We start from the raw sequence: 15,692 nt of genomic DNA, 5'->3' as shown, positions 1-15,692 counted from the left end.
TGATTGATTAACCTCCAAATCGAGGTGCAGATCATCTGATTGTGGAGGGGGGAAAATGATTATTAAAGAGAATTGTCAGACTCTTCTTGTGGAGACATTCTGTGTTCCAAGTAAAAATAGATTTTTTCCATATGGAGAATGATATTCAGTTTTCAAGTATCACAAGGAGCAAGGATGTGGTGAAAATCAATGCTATGTCCAAGTTTCAAAATAATGAGAGAATTGGGTTCGAACAGAGCTTTTCCAAGAGGGTGTTAGACTTGGAGGTGATCACAGATCAGGGTTGAGGATGATGGTTGCGGGGGGGATATTTTAAAATGTGAAGAAATTTGAGTGATCCCAATGGAAATTAAAAAAAAAAAAAAATGAACAGAAACCCAAGAAATACTAGAGGTTCTGTATCAAAAACATGACTCTGACACTCTCTGACTCTAAAGCTCCATATTTCTGATTCTTTCTCTGTGTTTCTCTGGGTGTCTCTGCTCCTCTGTAGCTTTACTATTTAATTTGTGAAATGTTTCCAATGGCTGGATAAACTGAGCAAATCACTACTCAATACAGAGAAAATAATCACCAATCTGACCTTGCACTCGAAAGAGGTTGATCTAAAACCAGGTGACTTCACAAAATTGGACTTTGAATTGCTGAGGACAGAACTGAAACATCTTGAACTTCTGTAAGCTCACTGTGGGCAGGGAATGTGTCTGTTGCATTGTTATACTGTACTCTCCCAAGGGCTTAGTACAGTGGTCTGCACGCAGTTAAGTGCTCAATAAATACAACTGACTGATCCAAGAATTGAAGGAAAGTCTATGGGAAGAAACTCAGCTCTTTGATGCCGTCTTTGAGGGTGACTGATTGATATTCCATTGCTAAAGCGTTAAACACTTGGCTTCTCCCAAGGAATTTAGAGTTTCTAATAAATGTTATTTCCTTATTTCCTATGTACCTTCTTGGTAAGAAGCAGGCATTGGCAGCCCTATTTTTCAGGGAGGGAAACTGAGGTTCAGCCAAAGTCACTCAAATCAAGTGCAGAACCAGGAATAGAACTGATACCCAAAGATATCAAAGCTAACCACTACGATCCTAATAAATAGACTGGCGGGGTGGGGCTGGGAGGGAAGGGGCCCTGAAGCCCCCAAAATGCTGGTTCTACCTTTGACTCAGGTCACCTGATCAGGAAGCCAGTCAAGAGCTAACAACGACTTCAATCTTCCTTTGTTCCAGATCTACAATATGACAGGGACTGTGGGCTAACTTGAGCAATATGACAAGAACAAAGAGCTGGGCTAAGATGGAAAATTGCAACTCTGTAGCAGAAACTGGAAGAGTGTCAGTGGTTTCCAAGGAGGCTGGGAGCCTGAGATGGATAAGAGGGGTCTGGGCTAGAGGTGCTAGGTTGTAGCTGAATGCTAGATAAATAAATATGGTATTTATTTTGTGCTTACTACGTGTCAAACGCTGTTCTAAGCACTCCAGTAGATACAAGATAATCAGATTGGACACTGATTATCTTATGTGGGACTCACAAGAGGCGACAGAACGGGTATCAAATCACCATTTCATAGATGAGGAAACTGAGGTATAGATAAGTTAAGTGACTGGCCTAAGGTCACTCAGCAGGCAAGTGGCAGAGCCAGGATTAGAACTCAAGTCCTCTGATTCCCAGGCCAGTGTTCTTTCCACTAGGCCCAGCTGCTTCTCCATAGTCAGCTCGTACTCCCAAATTTACCCAGACATAGATATTGCTATAAGTATAGCTATACATATAGGTATGACCATTTCCCAGGCTGAGCAAGTTATCTGCCCAATACCCTGCTGCAAAAAATCAGTGAAATTATTTTGGACTTGGAAGCTGCCCCGTCGCCCCACAACCACTTTTCCATTAGGACCCTTGCATTTCCTATAGACCAACCCACTTCAGACCCTGACCCAATCTGAATCCTGACTCATTTACCATTCTTTCATTCCATTTATTTCTGACTCATTCCAGAACTTACTGAAAAGGGGATCGGCACCTCTGCCTGACATCCTACCAGTTTCCAGGACGTAATCACTCCTTGGCAATCAGGGTCTTTTTCACTTTATCTTGAGTTAACCAGTTTGAGGCTTACTGGTCTCTGACTCGACCTCTCCAGAATCAGCAAATTCTACCCCATGAACTGACCCCCCGGCTTGGTCGCTAAGCTTGTCCAAGTGTTTCACTCTCCCTCAGCCTATTCATCTTGGTACATCCCTCTAAGACTGTAAAACTCCTTGCGGGCAGGAATTGTGTCTGCTGATTCTGTTGTCCTCTACTCTCCCAAGCACTTCGAACAGTGCTCGGCACATACAAAGCTCTCAATAAATATCAGCGATTGATTGATTGGTTTCTAAACATCAGGCTGGTCTTTACCTCTGTCAATGAAGTGTTCCCAGTGGATTCTCTTTGAGCACACTGTACTAACTTCAGCTTAGTTCCTGATCTCTGCTCACCAACATCCTCATCTACACACACGTGTCCTCCACTGGGCATTCCTTAGTGAAAAGGACTATAATTACTAATTTTGATATCCAAGCAAATATGGCCATTACTTCAGATACCCCTGGCTGGGAAACTGGGAGGTTGAAAGCAATTGTTGTCTTTTAAAACCCAGTTACGTGACTGAGAAGTTTGGCAGAGTGGAGAGAGCATGGGGCTGGGAGTCAGAAAGTCATGAGTTCTAATTCCGGCTCCACCACTCGTCTGCTGGGTGACCTTGGGCAAGTCACCTAACTTGTCTGTGCCTCAGTTACCTCATCTGTAAAATGGGGATTAAGACTGGGAGCCTCATGTGGGACAGGGAAAGTGTCCAACCCGATTAGCTTGTATCAACCGCAGCACTTAGTACAGTGCTTGGTACACAGTAAGTACCTAACAAATACCACAATTATTAATTATTATTATTATTATTACGCCAAGGGATCAAGATCAAAGATTCACCAAGGACACAATGCGTGTGGGGAGAGGTAAAAAATGGCACATGAATCAATCAGTGGTATTTATTGAGCACCGATTGTGTGCAGAGCACTGTATTAAGCACTTGGGTGAGTACAATGGAAATGCTAACCATCTGCCAACAGAAACCATTACACACTCTGAAAATCTCAGTAGCATGGCTCAGTGGAAAGAGCCCGGGCTTTGGAGTCGGAGGTCATGGGTTCAAATCCCGGCTCCGCTACTTGTCAACTGTGTGATTTTGGGCAAGTCACTTTACTTCTCTGTGCTTCAGTTACCTCATCTGTAAAATGGGGGTTGAGACTGTGAGCCCCACATGGGATAACCTGATCACCTTGTATCTACCTCAGCGCTTAGAACAGTGCTTTGCACATAGTAAGCGCTTAATAAATGTCATTATTATCATTATTATCTCAGTGAAAGGAGCCACAATGGTCCAGAACCAGAACTACAAGAGGAGCTATACATTACAATAATAATAACTGTGGTATTTTTAAGCACTTACTATGTGCCAGGCACTATTCTAAGCACCGGGGTAGATACAAGCTAATCAAGTTGGACACAGTCCCTGTCCCACAGAGGGCTCACAATCTCAATCCCCATTTTACAGATGAGGTAACTGAGGCACAGAGAAGTTAAATGACTTGCCCAAAGTCACACAGCAGACAAATGGCACATCTGGGATTCAAACTCAGGTCCTTCTGACTCCCAAGCCTATGCTCTATCCACTAGGTCATGCTGCTTCTCAACATAAAATAATGATGGCATTTATTAAGCGTTTACTATGTGCAAAGCATTGTTCTAAGCGCTGGGGAAGTTACAAGGTGATCAGGTTGTCCCATGGGAGGCTCACATTCTTAATCCCCATTTTATAGACGAGGTAACAGAGGCACAGAGAAGCTAAATGACTTGCCCAAAGTCACACAGCTGACAATTAATGGAGACAGGATTTGAACCCATGACCTCTGACTCCAAAGCCTGTGCTCTTTCCATTCAGCCACACTGCTTTGAGTCAGAGGAGTGGTGTAAGGGGAGAGCTTCGGACTTTGCCGTCAGGGATCCGGCTCAGTCCAAACACCCCAGAATCTAGGAGGAGGGACAAGACCCTTCCCTCTTTTCTAGAACTCACTCAACCCCTGAGCCAAAATCAAGATTCCCTAGAAGTAGGTTTCTAAACACAAATTCCTTTGACCCAACGTCTCCTGAGGTTAAATTCAGAGAATCCCCTTACTTTTATTAGAGGGACCAACTGTGGCATGTGAATATTCCTGGACCAGAAAGGAGCTACTGGCAGAAAGGGATCAGGATGGTTGGGGAAGATCTCCAAAACCATGGATGCTTTTGTATTTTTACAATTAATGTGCAATCGGCAAGTTTCATTCACTGACAATCACATAATTGAAATTCACTCACGAATTCCATCATCAACAAATTAATACAAATTCCCTCAAACTCTGAAGCCCTATATGAGACTGTAGTCAACCCGATTATCTTGCATCTACACCAGTTCTTGGCACATGGTAAGCGCTTAACAAATAACACTATTATTATTATTATTATTGCAATTGATAAATGGGTATAAAGCAGATTTTCAAAGTCCAAATATCAATTATCACCTACTTGACTGTCTAGTGTTCAGGAATGAACACTTTTATAGTCTAAAAATCCCAGTCAATGACACCAATCCTTAATCCTGACCCTTGAGAGATTTTTCAACAGATGGGTTGTTGACGAGGTCATTTCTATGTTGGAAAGGCTGAGAACGGGCACTGGTTTTAGGTAATTTGTTCCTTCTCTTTGACAGGTATACAGGTCAGCCTGGATCAGGAGTTTATGATTGGGCCACCACCTGTCCAGATGGGGATTTGTCCAGATAAAAAATAAATTATGGTATTTTTAAGCACTACTATGTGTCAAGCACTGTACTAATAGAACCAACATAGTCAGGACCCACACGGGCCTCATATTCCAAGTAGGAGGGTGGGAAAGAATATGTTTACCCATTCCATTATATTGTTCTCTCCCAAATGCTTAGTATAGTGCTCTGCACACACTAAGTGCTCAAAAATACGATTATTTGATCGATGGAGGGAGAACAGGCATTGAATCCCTATTTTGCAGGTGAGGAAACTGAGGCGCAGATCAGCTAAGTGACTTGCCCAAAGTTACATAGCAGAAAAGTGACAGAGCTGGGATTAGAACCCAGGTCCTCTGGCCTTTCCACTAGACCACACTCCCTCTCAGCTCGGTTTCCTCACTGAGATTGGTGACTTTCTCCAAGGAAACCTGATGTCAAACATAGTTGAAGGTGTTCTGGAGTCCACTTAGAGATCAAGTTTCTGATTTCCCTTAAGAGACTCAAGGGGAAAGCTATGCTGTGCAACAACTAAGCTTAACCCTCTCCACTTTTTCTTTCATGGTACTTGTTAATTCTTTCAATCGCATTTATTGAGCCCTAACTGTGCAGAGCACTGCACGGCTGCACTTGGAAGAGTACAATAATAACGACAAACAGAAGTGCTTACTATGTGTCAGGCACTGTCCTGAAAGCAGACACAAGCTAATCAGGTTGTACACGGTCCCTGTCCCACACGGGGCTCACAGTCTGAATCCCCATTTTACCGACAAGGGAACTGAGGCCCAGAGAAGTGAAGTGACTTGCCCAGGGTTGCACGGCAGACAAGTGGTGGAGCCGGGATTAGAACCCAGGTCCTCTGATTCCCAGGCCCGTGCTCTTTCCACTAGGCCATGCTGCTTCCTCTTCCTATATTGGGGCTGAATGAGCACTCTGCACACAGTATGCGCTCGATAAACACGATTGAATGAATGAATCCCATCTGGTTGGGATCTGGGGTGGCCTGCCCTGAAGGTACCTGGAGACACTGCCCTATCCTGGCTCTCCTATCTCCCTGGCCATTCCTTCTCGGTCTTTTTTGCCTGCTCCTCCTCTGCCTCCCACCCCCTACCTATGGGAATCTCTCAAAGTTCAATTTTTTGGGTTTTTTTCATAGAATTTGTTAAGCACTTACCGTGTGCCAGGCACTCTATTAAGCCCCGGGGTAGATACAAGATAATCAGATTGGACACAGTCCCTGACCCTCATAGGGCTCACACTCATAATCCCCATTTTACTGATGTACAGTAAACTGAGGCACAGAGAAGTTAAATGACTTGTCCAGGGTCATACGGCAGACACGTTCTTCTAACTCTCAGGCCAACGCTCTATCCACTAGGCCACGATGTTTCTCCCTGGCAGTGTGCCCAGGCTCTGGGGTGGCCAGTGTAGATGGTGCCCATGAAGTCACCTCCACAAACCCCAGGCACACAACCCAGGACTTTGGGCTAGGAGGGATGGAGTACAAGTTCCACACTAAACCCCCCTTTTCCTCAGCTCCCCCTTCCCTCCCCATGGCCCCGACTCACTCCCCTTCCCCGCCCCACAACACTTGTGTATATACGTACATATAATAATAATAATGATGGCATTTATTAAGTTCTTACTATGTGCAAAGCACTGTTCTAAGCGCTGGGGAGATTACAAGGTGATCAGGTTGTCCCAAGTGGGGCTCACAGTCTTAACCCCCATTTACAGATGAGGGAACTGAGGCCCAAAGAAGTTAAGTGACTCGCCCAAAGTCACACAGCTGACAATTGGCGGAGCCTGAATTGAACCTGTGAACTCTGACTCCAAAACCTGTGCTCTTTCAACTGAGCCACGCTCTACCCACCTCCCCACCCCACAGGCTTTGGAGTCAGAGGTCATGGGTTCAAATCCCAGCTCCACCAACTGTCAGCTGTGTGATGTTGGGCAAGTCACTTAACTTCTCTGTGCCTCAGGTACCTCATCTGTAAAATGGGGATTAAGACTGTGAGTCTCCCCCCCCAGCCCCCAGAACAACCTGATCACCTTGTAACCACCCCAGCACTTAGAACAGTGCTTTGCACATAGTAAGCACTTAACAAATACCATTATTATTATTATTATTATACCTATAATTCTATTTATTTAGGTTAATGCCTGTTTACTTGTTTTGATGTGTATAATTATATTTATTTTTATTGATGCCTGTTTACTTGTTTTGATGTCTGTCTCCTCCCGTCTAGATTGTGAGCCTGCTGTAGGGAGGGATTGTCTCTCTTTATTGCTGTATTGTACTTTCCACGTGCTTAATACAGTGCTCTGCTCACAGTAAGTGCTCAATGAATGAGCTCACTGAATGAATGAAAATGGGAGAGATGGGACTGGGGCTGTTGGCGAGCCAGATCTACCTGGGGCAGGGAATGGTCATAGGGCCGAGGCAGGGGTGCCATTTTCCTCAGGCCAAGGGGCTGGAACAGCAGGACGATTCAGCTTGCCGCAGCCTCGGTGAAATCATTTTCCTACCGGAATAGCCATTCTGGAAATTCTGGCTTTACCAGAGGCAAGTTCCAGCCTGTTTGAGAAGCAGCATGGCCTAGTGGATAGAGCACGGTCCTGGGAGTCAGAAGATCATGGATTCTAATCCCGGCTCTACTTCTTGTCTCTTACTTGACCTTGGGCAAGTCACTTCACTGTGCCTCAGTTACTTCATCTGTAAAATGGGGATTAAGATTGTGAGTCCTACGTGAGACAGGGATTTTGTCCAAACTGATTATCCTGTATCGACCCCAGCACTTAGTGGCACATAGTAAGTGCTTAATCCCATAAAAAAAATTCCACCTGGGATAATAAGCAAGGTGGCCTAATGGAAAGAGTGTGGGCTGAGAATCAAAAGACCTAGTTCCTAAACCCAGCTCTGAAGGGGGCCTTCTGTGTGACCTTAGGCAAGTCACTTCAATTCCCAGTCTGCTACTTCGGAAGCACCATTGGTCTGCTCCTCCCAGAAGTAGAGCTCTGCCCCGCCAGATATAAAGAGGCCCCATCTCTTAGCATCCTCCTTCAGAAAGGGTCTTTACTACCTGAGCTTATAAAAGTCCCCGATTTAGCCGAGATTTCTAGATAGAAATGCCAGACTGAATTATCCTGGAGTAGATTGACATCGTCCTGCCTCTCTGAGGACCTGCAGTCACTCAGCATTTGTAAATTTATATTTATAAATGTGGGAGCCGGGCTCCCAGATAAGTGAGCTTTACAGGTCTTTGTGGTTCAATCAGACATTTGTGCTCTTCCTATTAAGAGCAGGAAGTCTATCTGAAAGATTCAGGTTGCTAATCGCGGGAGGCAGTGGATTTTCGGCACGGGATTTTCTGGATGAGAGTGGTTGCCGCCGTGAAAAGGAACATATGGGGCTGAAAATTGATTTCAATTGTTTCACGAAAGACAAAAGGCTATATGCATCTACACCACTAGATGACACTCTGCCTGCTTCTTGCTTCAGCATATTCAGGAAAAAAACCTAGCACAGGCTACGGATAATAATAATAATAATAATAATAATAATAATAATAATAATAATAATAATAATAATAATAATGGCATTTGTTAAACGCTTACAATGTGCAAAGCACTGTTCTAAGCGCTGGGGAGGATACAAGGTAATCAGGTTGTCCCACGTGGGGCTCCCAGTCTTAATCCCCATTTTACAGGCGAGGTAACTTTGGCACAGAGAAGCTAAGTGACTTGCCCAAGGTCACACAGCTGACAATTGGCGGAGATGGGATTTGAACCCGTGATCTCTGACTCCCAAGCTGTGCTCTTTTCACTGAGCCACGCTGCTTCTCCTCATCTCATTTTTGCCATGGTAGGTTAAGGGGAAAAAGCTGTTGCCAAAGCACATTATTAATAGAGGAAAAAGTCCACATAAAATAGATCTGGTCCTTCCAAATCCAACTGGCTTGGAAGAGGGTAGTATAAACCATCATTGGTGTTTATTGAGTGCTTATTGTGTGCAGATCACTGTACTAAGCACTGGGGAGAGTACACTATAACAGAGTTACTAACAGTAACGGCAGTATTTGTTAAGTGCTTACTATGTGTGAAGCACTGTACTAAGCATAAAGCAGCATGCCCTAGTGGATAGAGCACAGGTCAGAAGGATCTGGGTTCTAATTCTTCCAGACTGTGAGCACGTTGTTGAGTAGGGACCATTTCTGTATGTTGCCGACTTGTACTTCCCAAGCGCTTACTACAGTGCTTTGCACACAGTAAGCGCTCCATAAATACAATTGAATGAATAAATGAATGAATGAATTCCAGCTCTACCACATGTCTGTTGTATGGCCCTGGGCAAGTCACTTAACTTCTCTGTGCCTCAGTTACCTCATCTGTAAAAAGGGGGTTAACATTATGAACTATAAAATGGGGATTAAGATTGTGAGTCCTATGTGGGACAGGGACTGTGTCCAAACTGAATAGTTTGTATGTACCCCCAGTGCTTAGTACAATGGCTGGCACATAGTAAGTGCTAAACAAATACCATAAAAAAAAAGTTTGGGAGTAGATACAAGAGAATCAGGTCCCACAAGGGGCTCATAGAGCAAGTAGGAGGAAGAACAAGTATTGAATTCCCAATTTACAGATGACAGAACTGAGGAACAGAGAAGTTAAGTGACTTGCCCGAGGGTCACACAGCAGGCAAGTGGTGGAGCTTGGATTAGTCGCTCCTACCATTTGATCTTCTTGATTCCTGCCTTCAAAGAGTTTACAGTGTTAATATCTTCTAGACTGTAAGCCTGGTGTGGCAGGGATTGTCCCTCTTAATTGCTGAATTGTACTTTCCAAGCACTTAGTACAGTGCTCTGACCACAGTAAGCCCTCAATAAATACAACTGAATGAATGAATCAGTATCAAAATATAAACCCGGTGTGGCAGGGATTGTCCCTCTTTATTGCTGAATTGTACTTTCCAAGCACTTAGTACAGTGCTTTGCACACAGTAAGCTCTCAGTAAAAACGATTGAATGAATGAATCAGTATCAAAATAATTACTGAGAAGAGAAGAGTGCTATATTAGGTTCTTAGGGTGCATTCAAAAGAAGGAAAAGATGATAGATATCCTTGATGAACTAAGAAGATAATGATGGAAAAGCCACGTGGCCTAGTGGAAAAAGCCCAGATCTGGAGGGCAGTAGGACCTGGGTTCTAACCCCACTTTGTCAGTTGCTCTTGTGTGACCCTGAGCCAGTCACTTAGCTTCTCTGAGCCTCAGTTACTTCAACTGCAAAATGGGTATTTAGACTGTGAGCCCCATGTGGGACACAGACTGTGTTCTAGAAGCAGCATGGCTCAGTGGAAAGAGCACAGGCTTTGGAATCAGAGGTCATGGGTTCAAATTCCGGCTCCGCCAACTGTCAGCTGTGTGACTCTGAGCAAGTCACTTAACTTCTCTCTGCTTCAGTTACCTCATCTGTAAAATGGGGGTGAAGACTGTGAGCCCCCCGTGGGGCAACCTGATCACCTTGTAACCTCCCCAGCGCTTAGAACAATGCTTTGCACATGGTAAGTGCTTAACAAATACCATCATTATTATTATTATTACCTGATTACTAACCGGGGGTTAGTACAGTGCCTGGCACATAGGAAGGGTTTAACAAGTACCAGTAAAAACAAAAAAAAGGGAGAGAGTTGAGGGAAGCTGGCAAATTAGACTGAGAGAAGAGCCATAGATAGAAGGCAATCAGTAATGAATGGATAAACAGAAAAATTGTGTGGGCTGAGGCTGCTCTAGTATTGACACAAAGGCAGGGAAAGGCAGGGGATGTTTTTTGGGAGGGCCTTAAAAGAGGAGTGGGCCATAGATGGACAGATTTGAGGCGGGAGGGCTCTCCAGGCAAATGAAAAAGCTTTAATATGGTCCAGAGGGTCAAGATGGAGTAACAGTTATGGGTCAGCACGGAAAGAGTCAAGAGTGGGCCTGGAGTATAGATGAGGCCGGAGAACAGAGGGGAGAGCCCCACAGAAGCCAGCTCCTGCAGCTCCATGGACCATTGGGAGCTATTCCATTAGAGGAGTGAAAGTAGGGGGCCTGGGTATTTTTGAGGAGGGGAAGTGCCTTGGCTCGGGACCCTGGACTTGGGGGCTCTTGGCTATCTCTCTCCTTCACCTGTTGCTCCCTAGCTGGCCTTTTAATTCTCCTTCATAAAAACCTTCTTACAGTCCCTCAGTCTCGCCTCTCCCACCCTTGACCCCCAGCCCCTCGCTCATTCCCCTGGCCCTTCCTGGAATCAGTCAAGGAGATTTATTGAGTGCTCACCATGTGCAGTGCACTACACTCACGACTCGGGAAAGTATGAGGTGATAGGGTTGATGGACACAATACTTGCCTACAAGGAGCTTAAAGTCTACAGGGGAGACAGACATTAAATTACAGATGGGGAAATGGTAGAATATAAAGATATGATTTACGTAAGTGCTGTGGAGCTAGAGTATCAAAGCATTTAAAGGATACACAGTCAAGTGCATAGCTGGTGTAAAGGGGAGGGGAAATGAGGGTTTAGTCAGGGGAGACCCCTTGGCGGAGATGGGGTTTTATGAGGGGGGCCGGCCCCACGAGGGAATTTCCTCTTCCTTCAAATCCACCACATCACACAACTCTCCCCTGCCTTCAGAGTCCTTCAGAAATTCCAGCTCCTCCAGAAGGCCTTTGCCAGCTGACTTTCTTCTCCCCAGGCTACGTTCTACCACCTGTGACCTCAGAAGTGGTGCTTTCACAGCCAACCACAGCACTTATATGTATATCAGTTTACCTCATCCTATTTACGCACTTATTTTTTCACTTATCCATTTTTCTATTCTCTTAAGGTAGCAGCCATGACCCAGTGGAAAGAGTACAGACTTGAAAGTCAGGAGTCCTGGGTTCTAATCCCATTCCACCACTTCTGTGAGACCGTGGGCAAATCATTCAATTTCTCTGTGCTTCACTTTCCTCATCTGTAAAATGGGGATTAAATTTGTGTTTTCCCTCCCCCTTAGATTGCAAGCCCCATGTGGGACAGGGCCTGTGTCAAACCTGATAATCTTGCATATGAAAAGGGCTTCCCAAATACTATTATAATTTTTTTGTTATAACCAGTTTTATCACTCTTCTTTTCTCTTAATTATAAGTAATTTTGTGGCTCCCCCATTAGATTGTAAATTCCTTTAGGGCAGGGACTATTGGACTTTTTTTTTTTTTACAAGCACTTCTAGAGGACTCTGCATCCAAAAGACACACAATAAATATTATTGAGTGATTGATGGGATTCCAGTGATATTTTAGAAAGATGATAGAAGGAACTGAATGGTCAAGAAGCAGAAGATGGGAGTGGCTGGAAGCAGGAACACCAGAGATGGTGATGGAATCCCCCACTGGATAGCAACAGGAGGGGCTCATCCTTTGGGTTCTGAGGGGCGTGGGGAGGGTGGGGAAAGAAACACAATATCCAGAATTTGTTAAGCACGTTTCTCTGTGCCAAACACGCTACTAAGCGCTGGGATAGACACCAAAACATTAGTCAGATCAAACCCAGTCCCTGCCTGACATAAGGCTCACAGCCTAAAGAAGAGAGAAAACATATCTAATCTCTATTTTACTGTTGAGGAAACTGAAGGACAGAGAAACTGAGTGACTTGCCCAAAATCACTCAGCAGGCAAGTGGCCAAGCCAGGATCAGCAGTAGTAATAGTAACAGTAGTAGAAATATCATTTATTAAGTGCTTACTGTGGGAACTGGACATGGATCTTGTCCTTTGAAGGGCTCACAATCTATTAATATAAGTAGGGGAGGAGGGCTTGGAGACAGGCACATCAGGAGCAGTTAAACAATAAAACACTTAAAACAACATAAAAAAACAAGGACAAGTACACAAAATAAAAACCAAATACACAACATCAAAACCAGAACCCAAGGCGCACCTGTAGCCACAGCCAAGGCTACCATAGCCACCAGTGTTTCCAAGGTTTTGTAGAGGCCTCATGCTATGGCTGCTTTTCTTTTTCTCGCCAGGATAGCAGAAGACAGGATGGGATGGGGGTCTCCTCAGTGGTACGCAGGAGAGCCGGTGCCAGTTCTTGGGGAGTCAGTCAGTCAGTCATATTTATTGAGCACTTACTGTGGGCACCGCACTGTACTAAGCACCTGGGAGCGTACAATATAACAATAAAACATACACATTCCCTGCCCACAATGAGCTTACAGTCTAGAGGGCAGGGAGGCAGTGTGACTGACTGATTGGTGCAGGGGAGGGAATGCTGAGAGTATGCAGCAGCAGCCTTTGTCTCCAGGCCAGTGCACACCGAATTTGACATAGGGCCTTCAGAGGTGGGATGGAGGGAGGGAGGAAGGGAGGGAGGGAAGGCGGCAGTCACCGTGGATGCTTTGTTTGGCTGCGGTGGTTGGGTCTTTATCCCCAGCCCGACGTGCATAGCCCATGCTCAGAGTAGGTGCCCTCAGTGGTGGAAAGGAAGGAATTTGCTCACCCATGGTGGAAAGGGGCAGAAAAGAGTCAGCTGCTGCTTTTATCCCCACAGCCCAGAACGCAGGCCCTCTGATTCCCGGTCCTGAGCGTTTCCCACTAGGCCACTCAACATTAATAAAATGCAGCTGCACAGTGAAGCAAGAGGACAGGGAGGAGACCGAAATTTTTTATTCCTTAAAAGTCCCTCCAGAGCCACAGCTGGTTAGAGTTATGTATTGAAATTCCCTATATCAGTACAAGAGAGAATGAGGAGGAAGGGAGTCAGATTAGTTATTAAAAGATCCATGGCAATCTAGAGTGCTTTGCATGCAATTAGAGGGAGAGATCCTATTTGTTCTGCTTTACCCAGTTGCCCATCCTGAGGATAATGCAGTTAGAAGGGGAAAGCTGTCCCGGAAGAAGTAATTTAGCTAAAAGCCTCCCCACTCTCCTCTCCCACTACAATCCAGGCGCTCATACTTCACTTCTCCAATACATACTCACTGTGCCTCACTTTCATCTCTCCCACCACCACCGACTTGGTCACACTCACTCTCCTGCCTAGAATTCCTGCCCCATCTTTAAAACTCTGCTAAAATTATATCTCTTCCAGGAAGCCTTCCTTGATGAATCTCTCACCTCTTGACCCCATGCCCCCCCTAAAACTGTATCACATATGCACTTGAATCCTTACAGCCAAAGCACTTAGGTACTCCGTCCGCACAGTGTGGCCTGAAGTAAAGGGCCTGGGTCTGGGAATCAGGAAACCTGGTTTCTTATCCTGGCTCTGCCACTTTTCTGCTGTGTGACCTTGGTCAAATGACAACTCCTCTGTGCCTCAGTTTCTTGATCTGCAAAATGGGGATTAAATACCTTTCCTAGCCCATCACCCTGCCATTAGACTGTGAGCCCATGTGGGATAGAGACAGGGTTCATTCTGATTATCTCATATCCATCTACCCCAATGCTTAGTACAGTGTTTGAGACATAGCAGGAGCTTAATGCCAAAATTACCACTGGTTCCCCTCATCTGTAAGTAATTTTAGTATCTTTCATCCTGACTAGATTGTAAGCCAGGAGCAAAGATCATGTCTACTTTATTGTAGTCTCCCAAATGCTTAGTGCAGTGCTCTGCATAGAATAAGCACTCAATAGAAGCTTTGATTGATTGATTGATTGATTTAGGAGAATCGCTCATAAGAGGACTTGGGAGAAGGGATGTAAGTATAAAAAGAATGAATGAATGAATCCAATAAATTGGGTTTATTGAGTTCTTACTACATGCAGAATACTGCATTAAGCACTTAGGAGAGTACAATACACCAGAATTGGAAGGCACGTTCCCTAACCACAAGGAACTCACAGTCTAGAGGGGGAGACACATATTAAAATACTTTATATGTACATAAGTGAGGAGGGGCTGAGGATGGGATGAATACCAAGTGTCCAAAGGGTACAGAACCAAGTGCATAGATGAGCCAGAAGGGAGAGGGAGTTGGAGAAAGAGGGCTTAACTGGGGAAGGCCTCTTGCAGATGTGACCTTAATGAGGCTTTGAAGGTGAGGAGAGGGGTGGTCTGGTGTATATCAAAGGGGAGAAAGTTCCAAGCCAGAGGGAGGATGAGGGAAAGGGGTTGGCAATGAGATGGATGAGATCAGGGCACAGTGAGCAAGCTGGAGCTAGAGGAGCTAAGTGTGTGGGCTGGGCTGTAGTAGGAGATCAGTGAAGTAAAGTAGGAGGGGGTAAGCTGTTGAGTGCTTTAAAGCCGATGGTAAGGAGTTTCTTTTTGATGTTGAGGTGGATGGGCAACCTCTGGAGGTTTTGAAGAGCTGGGGGATGTGGACTGAACAGATTTTTAGAAAAATGATCTGGGCAGCAGAGTGAAGCATGGGCTGGGGTGGGGCGAGACGGGAGGCCGGGAGGTCAGTGAGGAGGCAGAGATGCAGCAGCCATGGTGGGATAGGATAAGTGCTTGGATCAGCATAGTAGCAGTTTGTATGGAGAGGAAAGGGCAGCTTTTAGTGATGTTATAAAGCTGGAATCTACAGGAAAAATGAAGACAGAGAGATGAGATCTTTGTGGGTGCAGCCAGTGGAAGGATGTAGTGTAGAGAAGCTGGGTGACAAGAGGCTACAGATGGAACAGACCAAGAACCTTTAGGAGATTGTAAGGCAATTTCTACATATAGAAGGAAAGGTCATATCCCTGTTGCTTCTAGGGACCCATATGTGGAAAGTCGAAAGACGATTAGATTTGGTTTTGCTTGTTGTTGACGTAAGAATTGTTTCAGCATAAATTATCTTGCTGGATGAAACCCTAGTTTATCACTTCTCCTGATCATCTGCTCGACTAGACTGCGAG

At 45.0% G+C, this 15,692-nt stretch overlaps 1 protein-coding gene across 1 annotated transcript in view; it reads left to right on the top strand.

The window, feature by feature from the left end:
• LOC119927660 (transcription factor Sp4-like) overlaps positions 1-15,692 on the top strand; it is a 44,189-nt gene that overhangs the window by 25,099 nt on the left and 3,398 nt on the right. The window lies entirely within an intron of this gene.

The sequence above is a fragment of the Tachyglossus aculeatus genome, chromosome 1 (genome assembly GCF_015852505.1).
Source record: "Tachyglossus aculeatus isolate mTacAcu1 chromosome 1, mTacAcu1.pri, whole genome shotgun sequence".
Classification (NCBI taxonomy): domain Eukaryota; kingdom Metazoa; phylum Chordata; class Mammalia; order Monotremata; family Tachyglossidae; genus Tachyglossus; species Tachyglossus aculeatus.
Note: the sequence above shows the minus strand (reverse complement) of the source record. Positions and strands in the feature narration are given on the sequence as shown.